This window comes from Anolis carolinensis, chromosome 3 (assembly GCF_035594765.1).
Source record: "Anolis carolinensis isolate JA03-04 chromosome 3, rAnoCar3.1.pri, whole genome shotgun sequence".
In the NCBI taxonomy this organism is placed as follows: Eukaryota; Metazoa; Chordata; class Lepidosauria; order Squamata; family Dactyloidae; genus Anolis; species Anolis carolinensis.
In genome coordinates, this window is record NC_085843.1 from 20,342,822 (window position 1) to 20,354,967 (window position 12,146).

Genomic DNA, 12,146 nt, shown 5'->3' on the forward strand with positions numbered 1-12,146 from the left:
CACATTCGCCCTCCTCCAATCTGCTGGGACTTCTCCCGTTCTCCAAGAACTCTCGAAGATAATTGCCAGTGGTTCTGAAATAACTTCCGCTAGTTCCTTCAGTACTCTTGGATGTAGTTGATCTGGCCCAGGGGACTTGAATTCGTGTAGAGCGGCCAGGTGTTCCTGGACAACTTGTTTCCCTATTTGGGGTTGGATTTCCCCAAATCCTTCGTCCATTTCATGTTGCTGAGTTTGAAGATGGCTTTCTTTTTGTGAGAAGACCGAGGCAAAGAAGGCATTAAGCAGTTCTGCCTTTTCCCTGTCCCCTGTCGCCATCACCCCATCTTCTCCTCGCAGAGGCCCTATCGCCTCCTTTTTCTTCCTTTTTCTACCAACGTAAGCAAAAAAGCCTTTTTTGTTGTTTTTAATGTCCCTGGCAAGCCTGAGCTCATTTTGCGCTTTAGCCTTGCAAACCTTTTCCCTACAGGAGTTGGCTATACGTTTGAATTCTTCTTTGGTGATTTCTCCCCTTTTCCACTTCTTGTGCATGTCACTTTTGAGTTTTAGCTCAGTTAGAAGTTCTTTGGACATCCATTCTGGCTTCTTCGCACGTGCCATATTTTTTTTCTTTGTTGGCACTGTTTGCATTTGCGCCTTGAGTATTTCACTTTTAAAAAACTCCCATCCATAGTTAACTCCCTTGTCTTTTAATATTGGCGTCCATGGAATGCCGCTCAGTATTTCCTTCATTTTTTGGAAGTCAGCTCTCTTAAAATCCAGAATGCGTGTTTGACTTGTCTTAGTTTCAGCCTTCAATTGTATCACAAACTGCAGGAGCACATGGTCACTTGCCCCTAAGGATCCGATGACTTCTACTGTATTGATCAGGTCTTCCACATTTGTTAAGATTAGATCAAGAGTTGCTGATCCCCTTGTTGCCCCCTCTACCTTCTGGACCATAAAATTGTCTGCAAGGCAAGTGAGGAATTTGTTGGACTTAGTGCTCTTGGCCGAGTTTGTTTTCCAGCAGATATCAGGATAGTTGAAGTCGCCCATGACTACAACATCTCTTCTTTGTGCCTGTTTGGTCAGCTGTTGACAAAAGGCTTCATCAACTTCTATATCCTGGTTCGGAGGTCTGTAGTAGACACCCACGAGGAGATCTTTTTGAGTCCTGGTTCCCTTGATTCTTATCCAGATGCTTTCAAGCTGGTTTCCCAGATTACAGTCTTGCATTTCTTCTGCAACGTAACTGTTTTTGACATATAAGGCTACTCCCCCTCCTCTCCCCTTTGTTCTATTTCTGTGAAAGAGGTTATAGCCCTCAATGGCTACATTCCAGTGATGGGAGTCATCCCACCAGGTTTCAGTGATGCCTATGACGTCGTACGTGTGGTGCTGTGCTAAAAGTTGGAGTTCGTCTTGCTTATTTCCCATGCTCTGTGCATTAGTGTAAAGACATGTAAGCCCCTGTGACCTCCCCTTGAGCTGTTTATTTGGGATTATTGTGCTCTCGGTAATTGGTCCTTGCTGTGTTTGTGCAGCCCTCCATTTAGCCTTTTGGCAGTTCCCTGTGGTCGTGGGTAATATAGTGTTTGCCAGGCTGTTGTTCCCCTCCCCCAGTGGATCTAGTTTAAAGTGCGCCTGATGAAGTTTGTGAGTCTGTGTGCAAAAAGATGTTTTTGCAGAAAACAAGCTTGCTCCCTCCTCCCTATGACTTCCCCTCACATATTTGTACATGGCTATCCTGTCTCCTCTCAGCCTTCTCCTCTGCAGGCTAAACATGCCCAGCTCTTCAAACCGCTCCTCATAGGGCTTGTTCCCCAGACCCTTGATCATTACAGTTGCCCTCCTCTGGACTCATTCCAGCTTGTCAATATCTCTCTTCAACTGCGGTGCCCAGAATTGGACACAGTATTCCAGGTGTAGTCTGACCAAGGCAGAATAGAGGGGCAGCATGACTTCCCTGGATCTAGACACTATACCCCTATTTATGCAGGCCAAAATCCCGTTGGCTCTCCTAACAGCCGCATCACACTGTTGACTCATGTTTAACTTGACTCCAAGATCTTCTCCACACATACTGCTGTTGAGCCAGGCATCCCCCATTCTGCATCTTTGCATTCCACTTTATCTGCCAAAGTGAAGCATCCTGTATTTGTCCCTGTTGAACTTCACTTTGTTAATTTTGGCCCCCAGCAGTAAAGAACTGGTGGGATCACAAACCTGCAAAGGTATTGGAAAATGAGCACGCAAAAATACCATGGGACTTCTGAATCCAGACTAACAAAGTTTTGGAACACAACACACCAGACATCACGGCTGTGGAAAAGAAAAAGGTTTGGATTATTGATGTCGCCATACCAGGTGACAGTCGGATTGATGAAAAACAACAGGAAAAACTCAGCCCCTACCAGGACCTCAAGATTGAACTGCAAAGACTCTGGCATAAACCAGTACAGGCAGTCCCGGTGGTAATTGGCACACTGGGTGCCGTGCCAAAAGATCTCAGCCGGCATTTGGAAACAATAAACATAGACAAAATTACGATCTGTCAACTGCAAAATGCCACCTTACTGGGATCTTCACACATCATCCGAAAATACACGACACAGTCCTAAACACTTGGGAAGTGTACGATTTGTGATTTTGTGATCCAGCATATCTATCCTGTTTGCTGTGTCATACTATGTCGTTATGTCAATAATATAATTTATATACCACTCTATATCCTCAATTATTTTATGTATTTATTTACTTCATTTCTACCCTGCCTTTCTCACCCGAAGGGACTCAAGGTGGCTTACAACTCTGGCAAGAATTAAATGCCAACAATAACAATAAAACATAAAAACAGAGGATTCAGGGTGGTTTCCAACATAAGGCCAAACACTCAATTGCTACAAATGAGACCATACAACAAAATTAAATATCATGAAACAAAAACATACAATTCTGCTAAAACAACCACAAAAATGTAAAATCCAGTTTCTAATTACTCCAACAGATGGGCTCAAAATACTAATTTCGAGAATTTCAGAATAGACATGGTCAACTGTGAAGGGATAGGCAAAGGCTAGTGCGACAGAGTATCATAGGGCCGGGGAAATGGATAAAGTACAGTGCAGTGTCCTAGCTGGCAACCAAGTGAGAGGCCTAGGGACTAATCATAGTTGAAAACCTGCTGGAACCACCAGGTTTTCAGGTCCCTACTGAAGGAGGACAGTGTAGGGGCTTGCCTGATCTCTCTGGGGAGGGCATTCCAAAATCAGGGGGCCACCACCGAGAATGCCCTCGTCCCCACCAACCTCACTTGAGGTTGGAGCAAGAGGAGGGCTTCCTCGGCAGATCTTAGAGCCTGCGTTGGTTCATAAGGAGAGATGCGATAGTGAAGATAGGAAGGACCTGGAATGTTTAGGGCTTTTTAGGTCATCTGCACCTTGAATTGGGACTGGCAGCTTATCTGCAACCAGTGGAACTGCTTTAGTAAAGGCTTTGTATGCTCCCTATAGTTAGCTAGAGTTAGAAGCCTGGCTGCTGACCTTTGAACCAGCTAAAGTATTATACATGTCTATTTTCAGTATGGTTTGTATTATTTTGACTCAACTTACAAATAGAGCACTAGATAGTTCTTTTCTATTTATTTTTATAAGAAGAAATAAGTCAGCAGAGCATCAAGATATACTACCTAAAGCAAACAGAGGGAACTCCAGGATTACCTGAAGAAGGTCTACCTGAAGAAGGTCGCCGAAACTGGATGCATATCCGGGAGACCAGTCGTATCAACCAGATTTGATTGACCACATTATCTCCGGGATCCATATACTGTATAAACTCTGGAATCCACCAATATAGTCCTTTAACCAGGGAGTTATCCTTCTTTGTTACTATTGACATAGAACCTTGATTTACTTTGAATGACTGATTTTGAAGAAGAGTGTTACAAACCTTGAGAATATTATCAAGACTTTAATAAGACTACTTTATGTACCAATAATTATATTTGTTAAAATTGGACATTGAAATATGTACTTATCTGTACAGTTGGAATATATAAACTGATACTACAATCATAATATATAAGTGACTATATCACTTGAGAAAGTATAGAACTATAACATAACTTATTTTATATTATATTATATACCATACTTTTCCTTTTTTCCGTTTTGCTGTATATAATAAACATCTGTGCATATAGCAGCAGACTCATGTTGACAGCATTGTAATAATCTAATCTGGATATAAATAAAGCATGGATCACCATGGCCATGTCTGACTTCTCAAGGTATGGTTGTAGCTGGTGCACAAGTTTTAACTTTGCAAAGGCCCTCCTGGTCACTGCTGACACCTGGGCTGAATCAAGCTGCGGACCTCAGGGGGAGTACAACCCCATCAAGCACAGGTTGCCACCCAATACTTTGATCAGCCCCATGACTGATCAGAATGACCTCTGTCTTGTCTGGATTAAGCTTAAACTTGTTAAACCTCATCTAGTCCATTACAGCTATCAGACACTGGTTTAGAGTCCGGGAAGCTTCTTTGGAATTTGGTGGAAAGGAATATTAGAGTTGAGTGTCATCTGTGTAAAGATGGCACCGAACTCCAAAACTCCAGATGACCTCAGCCTACATTTTAATGCTACTCCTGAGTAAAGTAAAACCACTAAACCAATTAGATATACCTATGAGTTCATTGGCTATTCAAAACTTGATTCAGTGGCTCTGCTCTATTTGGGATTAATCAACAGGATTCTTGCATTTGTCTACATTTTGAAGTGTGCAGCCAATGTTCAACAGTGTTTACAATCTAAACCCAATCTCTCATCTTCATTTATGACTCAGTTGCTGAATGATAGGTCAATATTTATATAAACACTTTAGATTCAACAGGTCTGCTCTAGATGAAACTAGCAATTGGATTTTGGCTAAGGATGGGAATTGTGAAACACTCCAGATGCTGTGGAATTCTAGTTTCCAGCACTCTTAGCCAGCAGGGACAAGGGTGAGGAATGCTGAGAGCTGCAATTCAACCACATTTGAAGGACTATGTAATTGTCACCCTTAAATTTAAATTTTGCCAAAGTAAACACAGAATTACAAAATTGATCTATGTCTGATGACACTGTTAGTGACATGGACTATAAAGTGAAGAAGGAAAAGGGGAAAAAAGGAATCACTTGTAATATGAGCTGGTTTTTATTTTAGTATGAGGTTTCTGCATATAAACCCCCATCCTCAGATATTAAAGTCGTGGATTATAAAGTATATTTATATAGTTATGGGAGTTGGATGGAATGTAAAAAGATTCAGAAAGATGCAGACCATATCCCTTGCCCTAAATATTCAAAAGTGAGGTGAGGTGAGATGATTCAGGTCTTTCAGATCTTTGTAATAGTCAGTTAATATGGATGTGAGAAAGCAGTAAATCCACTTACCGAAAGTCAGCTTTCCTGGGTTCAAAACACTTTCTTATTGTTATATGTGCAAGTAGTGATACTCTTGCATTAATTTAGGCCATGTGCCTATAATCCATTGTTTCTGTTAATGGGTTCTGCTAATGGGTTGGAATATATGAATATAATTAAATTCAGCAGTTTTTCTTTCTAGCTGTCCTTTATAATTTCTTGGTTTCTTGTGATCTGTAAACCCCTTCCTCTATGTCCAGGGAGGTTGCAATGTTCTGCACCTGCTTTCTGGGAATTGCCATCTTTAATGCCAGAGGTCATGAATTTGAGGCCCATGTCGGATTGAGTCCCCAAACATTAAATAGCCCCACCTCGTTGTTTAAGCAATTCAAAAGACAGTTGTATCTGTCAAGTAGGAAATTTAGGGACCACTTATACAGGGAGGCTAATTTAATTAATTTACATCACCATAAAAATGTCCAGCAGTGTGCGTGTGGAAGATGAGGAAGTACTCCATCAAGGACTTAGCATCACAGTGAATGATGAAGCAGCAGCTTCTCCTGTGGCCGGAATCGAGCATACCCTCATAAAGCCAGAAGCTGGAAATGTTAAATAGCCTCTGTGTCTCTGTCTGTGTGTGTCGTATGTCTAGGTAAAGGTAAAGGTTTCCCCTGATGTTAAGTCCAGTCGTGTCCGACTCTGGGGGTTGGTGCTCATCTCCATTTTTAAGCCGAAGAGCTGGCATTGTCCGTAGACACCTCCAAGGTCATGTGGCCGGCATGACTGCATGGAGCGCCGTTACCTTCCCACCGGAGCAGTACCTATTGATCTACTCACATTGGCATGTTTTCGAACTGCTAGGTTGGCAGAAGCTGGAGCTAACAGCGGGCGCTCGCTCAGGATTCGAACCTGCGACCTTTCATTCCGCAATTTCAGCAGCTTTAACACACTGCCCCACCGGGGGCTCCATGTCGTATGTCTAATGGCATTGAATGTTTGCCACATATATGTACATTGTGATCCACCCGGAGTCCCCTTCAAGGTGAGAAGGGTAGAATATAAATACTGTAAATAAATAAATAAATTTATGTCAATTTATTGGCTTGCATAACATATATGTACCCACAGATAAACTAGACATAGGAAGATATCTTATGTTGACACAAAGCATGGTTCATTTAGCCCAGTATGGCTAACTGTATGTCAGCAATCGTTGTGTGTTTTAGGCAGAATTATTTCTAAGTCTTACTTGGGAATCTCTGATCTTTCTTGCAGGTCTTCCATTCAAGTACTAACCATCTCTAATCCTCTTTAGCTGCCAAAATAAGGTGAGTGGTGTATTCAGGGTGATGTGCTTGTTATGTGATTTCAGCTCCACCTAAAAACCGCAGGTTCGGGACCTGGAGTGCTTAGCTTCTAGAGGACCAGGTAAGACACATATGGGCTGAAGGAAAAATCAGAGGATTTATTCTCAATATCTGTAGAGGGTGTCAGTGGAGATCGCCCTCCAAAGAACTGCCATATCTCAATGCAAACATGCAGAAATATTTATAGCATTTTGACAGTACAGTAGAGTCTCACTTATCCAAGCCTCGCTTATCCAAGCTTCTGGATTATCCAAGCCATTTTTGTAGTCAATGTTTTCAATATATCATGATATTTTGGTGCTAAATTCATAAATACAGTAATTACAACATAACATTACTGTGTATTGAACTACTTTTTCTGTCATTTTTGTTGTATAACATGATGTTATGGTGCTTAATTTGTAAAATCATCACCTAATTTGATGTTTAATAGGCTTTTCCTTAATCCCTCCTTATTATCCAAGATATTCGCTTATCCAAGCTTCTGCTGGCCTGTTTAGCTTGGATAAGTGAGACTCTACTGTAGTTTGAAACAAAGAACTTCTGCTGCCCAAGTATCGATTGGCCCAGCTGGTTGGCTGGGATGTGCTGTCTCTCATTGTTTCTAATTGTTCTCTGGAGGGAACTTCAATAAATTTTCATTGCTCAATTTGAAGTTTTGTAGCTGTTGCTGGTTCCACCTCACATGGGGTGTGTGAAGAATTTGAGATAATGGATGCTAATGATGGTAGTCTAGCCTAGGAAGGAGAATAATCTGTGCTGGTGGAACAATGGGTAGCAATGGGTATGAGTCAGTCTGAATGGGAAGAGGATAAAGAAGGACATTGGGCAACTTCTGTTACTTTTGGTTTGACTCCATTGTTAGGTGTGTGAAAGCACTTTTTGGGGATTATGGCAATTGTGGGGTTATCTCCTGAAGTTCTATATGTGGTGGGGCAATATATATATTGTTTGTTGTTGTTTATTTGTTCAGTTGCTTTGACTGTTCGTGGCCTCATGGACCAGCCCACTCCAGAGCTCCCTGTTGGTCGTCACCGCCCACATCTCCTTTAAGGTCCAGCCAGCCACTTTAAGGATACCATCCATCCATCCATCCTGCCCTTGGTTGGCCCCTCTTCCCTTTTCCTTCCATTTTCCCCAGTTTCATTATCTTCTTCAAGGTTTCCTGTCTTCTTATTGTGGTCATAGCACTTCATCTTTCTTCCAATGAGCAGTTGGACATTATTTCTTTCAAAATGGATTGGTTTGATCTTCTTGTGGTCCAAGGCATTCTCAGAATTTTCCTCCAACATCACTTCTTTCTCCAGCCTTCCTTATGGTCCAGCTCTTGCATCCATTGGTTACTACGGGGAATACCATTGCTCTAACTATGCGGACCTTCGTTGCCAATGTGATGTCTCTACTCTTCACTAATTTATCGAGGTTAGTCATTGCTCTCCTCCCAAGAAGCAAACGTCTTCTGATTTCCTGACTGCAGTCTGCATCTGCAGTGATCTTCATGCCTAGAAATACAAAGTCTGATACTGCCTCACGTTTTCTCCCTCTATTTGCCAGTTATCAGCCAGTCTGGTTGCCATAATCTTGGATTTTTTTGATGTTTAACTGCAACCCAGTTTCTGCACTTTCTTCTTTCACTTTGGTTATAAGGTTCCTCAGCTCCTCCTCTCTTTCAGCTATCAAAGTGGTATCATCTACATATCTAAGGTTGTTAATGTTTCTTCCAGCAGTTTTAACTCCAGTCTTGGATTTATCAAGCCCTGTATGTCACATGATGTGTTCTGCATACAATTTGAATAGGTAGGGTGAGAGTATACCATACTCCTTTCCCAATCTTGAAACTAGTCTGTTGTTCTGTGGTCTGTTCTTACTGTTGCTACTTGGTTGTTATACAGATTCCTCAGAAGACAGACAAGGTGACTTGGTATCCCCATGCCACCAAGAACTTGCCACAATTTATTATTATACACCCAGTCAAAGGCATTAGAATAGTCAATAAAACAGAAAAAGATGTTTTTCTAAAACTCCCTGTATTCCTCCATTATCCAGTGGATATTGGCAATTTGATCTTTCCTTCCTCTGTCTTTTCTAAACCCAGCTTGTACATCTGGCAACCCTTGTTCCACGTATTGCTGGAGTCTACCTTGCAGGATCTTGAGCATTACCTTACTGGCATGTGAAATAGTGTGTGTGCATGTGCATGTGCATGTGTGTGTGTGTTTATCTATGTAATTTATTGTTATGTTCGTTTGATTTTGAATTTGTTGTACCCTGCCTTGAGCCACAAGGAGAGGTGGGTAATAAATAAAATGTAGTAAAAACAACCAAATTATTGAGTCTTAGTGATTATTTTTATTGGGTTGTTGTATGTTTTCCGGGCTGTATGGCCATGTTCTAGGAGTATTCTCTCCTGACGTTTCACCCACATCTATGGCAGGCATCCTCAGAGGTTGTGAGGTAACAACCTCTGAGGATGCCTGCCATAGATGTGGGCGAAACATCAGGAGAGAATACTCCTAGAACATGGCCATACAGCCCGGAAAACATACAACAACCCTGTGATCCCGGCCATGAAAGCCCTCGACAACACATTATTTTTATTGCTTTATAGATATCACCAGTGCTTTATCCTAGCTGGGTACTTATCCTTGGCAGGATGTGTTTCAGTTTTTGTTTACTTGGTGACCAAAATCAACCTTCCAGCAAAAGTGCTGAAACTGGAGCCTTGACCTGTTTATTTTGCTCTTCTGTAAACAGTTTTATTTGACAAGAGGGGAGGGAATCCCCCCTTTTGTTTTGGACCTTTGTTCCCCCCCCCCCTTTTGTTTTTTTTAAAGCTTGGTTAGAGCATCACAGGGCTTATCACTTAGTGTTCCAATTTGAAGGGGACCAATTAAGGCCCTTCAAGCACACGATGACAAGCCTCAGTGGGAGAAAAATAGCATGAAGAGGCACATCTGAAAGCAGGGCACAAAGAAAAGTCAGTTTGAAGGCCTCCTACCTCCAGTATCTTTGAAAAGAGTTTGTGTCGCCAAAGACAGCTGCATATTGTTCGCTGTTTATTGAGTTGCAGTGGAACTGAGTGACCACAGTATACAGCACAATTATCTTCCTATGTATTCACAGAAAGGTTGCTTAGGCCATGAGCATTGGAATATATATCCAATACAGATTTAAGGTTGTTTGAATAATTGAATCTTAGAATTTGAAAGGACCACAAGGATCATTTTAGTCCAGCCTGCTGCCCTGTAGAAACATATAACATATAAATCTCTGGGCCAGGCATACACAACCTGCAGCCCTCCGGGTGTTTTGAATGTTGGCTCCCAGAATTCGTGACCACTGAACAAGCTGCCTAGGGCTTCTGGGAATTGGAGGCTCAAACTCTTTGAGTGCTGCAGGTTGTGCAGGCCTGCTCTAGACCAAGGTGTGCTATTATGCTCTTCCAGACGTTGGTGGACTGCTACTTTCACTAGTCCTAGCCAGTATACCCAGTAGTCAGGACTGAAAGTCATTATGGAGGGCCACAAGTAATTTATTTGTGTTCTAGAGAGAGAAGATAAAAGAAAAAAAAGATAGAGAAAATGGAAACGTGGCTGTACCCTCTGGCAGGGACTATTTAGAATTACTTTTTAAACTTGGGATGATAGCTCTTCCCAGAAAATGGTTTTGTCACTTTCAGTAAAAATTAATTCTCATTTGTACAATTTTGGTGGAGAGGAAACAGTAGCACCCAATGATTTTCATGTTTAGGTGGTGGTGAATGTAGTTTGTGTTTTATTTTGAACTTTGTGGGAGCTGTTCAAGGTGTTGAATCTATTTTGGTTACCTTTGGAGGCCAGAAGTATTTACCTTCCCCTTGGAAGGTTGTGTTGGTTGTGTCAACATTGGCTTCATTCCACCAAGTTATAACTTGATTTTTGTTAAGTCTTAGTGGTCTTACTTGTCCTCGCCCCCCCCCCCCCCTCCAAGTAGTATACAGGCAGTCCCCAAGTTGCAAACATTTGACTTACAATGTCTCATAGTTTAAAAAGAGGGTGAGACAACAGGCAGTGAGAGAATTCTATCCCTAGGATGGGAAATTTACTCCTGGAAGAGCTATCATGGGGAAAAGGTGTGTCTACCGAAGCTTTATCACCAACCCTTGTTTTCACAACAAGCCAAATCTTTCAAAATCCAGTTATCACATGGACAGAAAGTGAGGTAAAATCTTCTGAACAGGAGCAAAGGCAGCAAAACAAACACAACAGAGGTGTTAACCTTTACCTATGCTATACAAAGCATGTATGTATGTATGTATTTATGTATGTATGACTGGAGTTACACTTAAAAATGTACCTGATCCAACTTATACACTAATTCAACTTAAGAACAAACCTACAGAACCTATCTTCTATGTAACTTGGGAATTGCCTGTGTGTGTGTGTGTGTGTGTGTGTGTGTGTGTGTGTGTGTGTGTGTATATATATATATATATATATATATATATATATATATATATATATATAAGGCTTGATCGATCCACGAAAAATTTGATTCTAAACTCGTTGCAAAAGTAGAGGGGGGCAGCGTTTCGTTTTTGAAGGTATTTCCGAATTTTGCCCCCAAAAAATTCGAAATTAACGAAAATTCGTTATTTTCTAAATTAATTCGTTAATGGCGGACGCGCATGCGCAATTCCCAAAAACAGCACAGAGGGAGAGGACTTTACAGGACTCTCCCACCCTCATTTTTTGAGTGATCTTCTTCAAACTTGGTACAGTGGTAGAACACATTTAACACTGATAGCTCACCAAAATTTGGAACGTTTCCCTTATCCTCTGATTTTTGGCGAATTTTCATAGCTTTTATAATAAACCATTTTTTAATAATTGCAGAAATCTGTTCCTGGTTTGAAAGTCTTATTTCCTGTTAAATTGGGTTGTCTTTACTGTGAAAGTCATTGTTCTACTTCAGAAACTTTGTTTTTGTGGCTGAAACTTTGTTAAATTGGTGTGTGTGTGATATATACTGTGTATATATATATAGTCCCTGCATATGTGTGTGTGTGTGTGTATAGGTAAAGGTAAAGGTATCCCTTGACGTTAAGTTCAGTCATGTCTGACTCTGGGGGTTGGTGCTCATCTCCATTTCTAAGCCCAAGAGCCAGTGTTGTCCATAGACACCTCCAAGGTCATGTGGCCGGCATGACTACATGGAGTGCCATTACCTTCCCGCCAGAGCGGTACCTATTGATCTACTCACATTGGCATGTTTTCAAGCTGCTAGGTTGGCAGAAGCTGCCACTCACTCTGCTCCCGGGATTTGAACCTGGGACCTTTCGGTCTGCAAGTTCAGCAGCTCAGTGCTTTAACACACTTCGCCATCGGGGCTCATGTATATATAATATACCT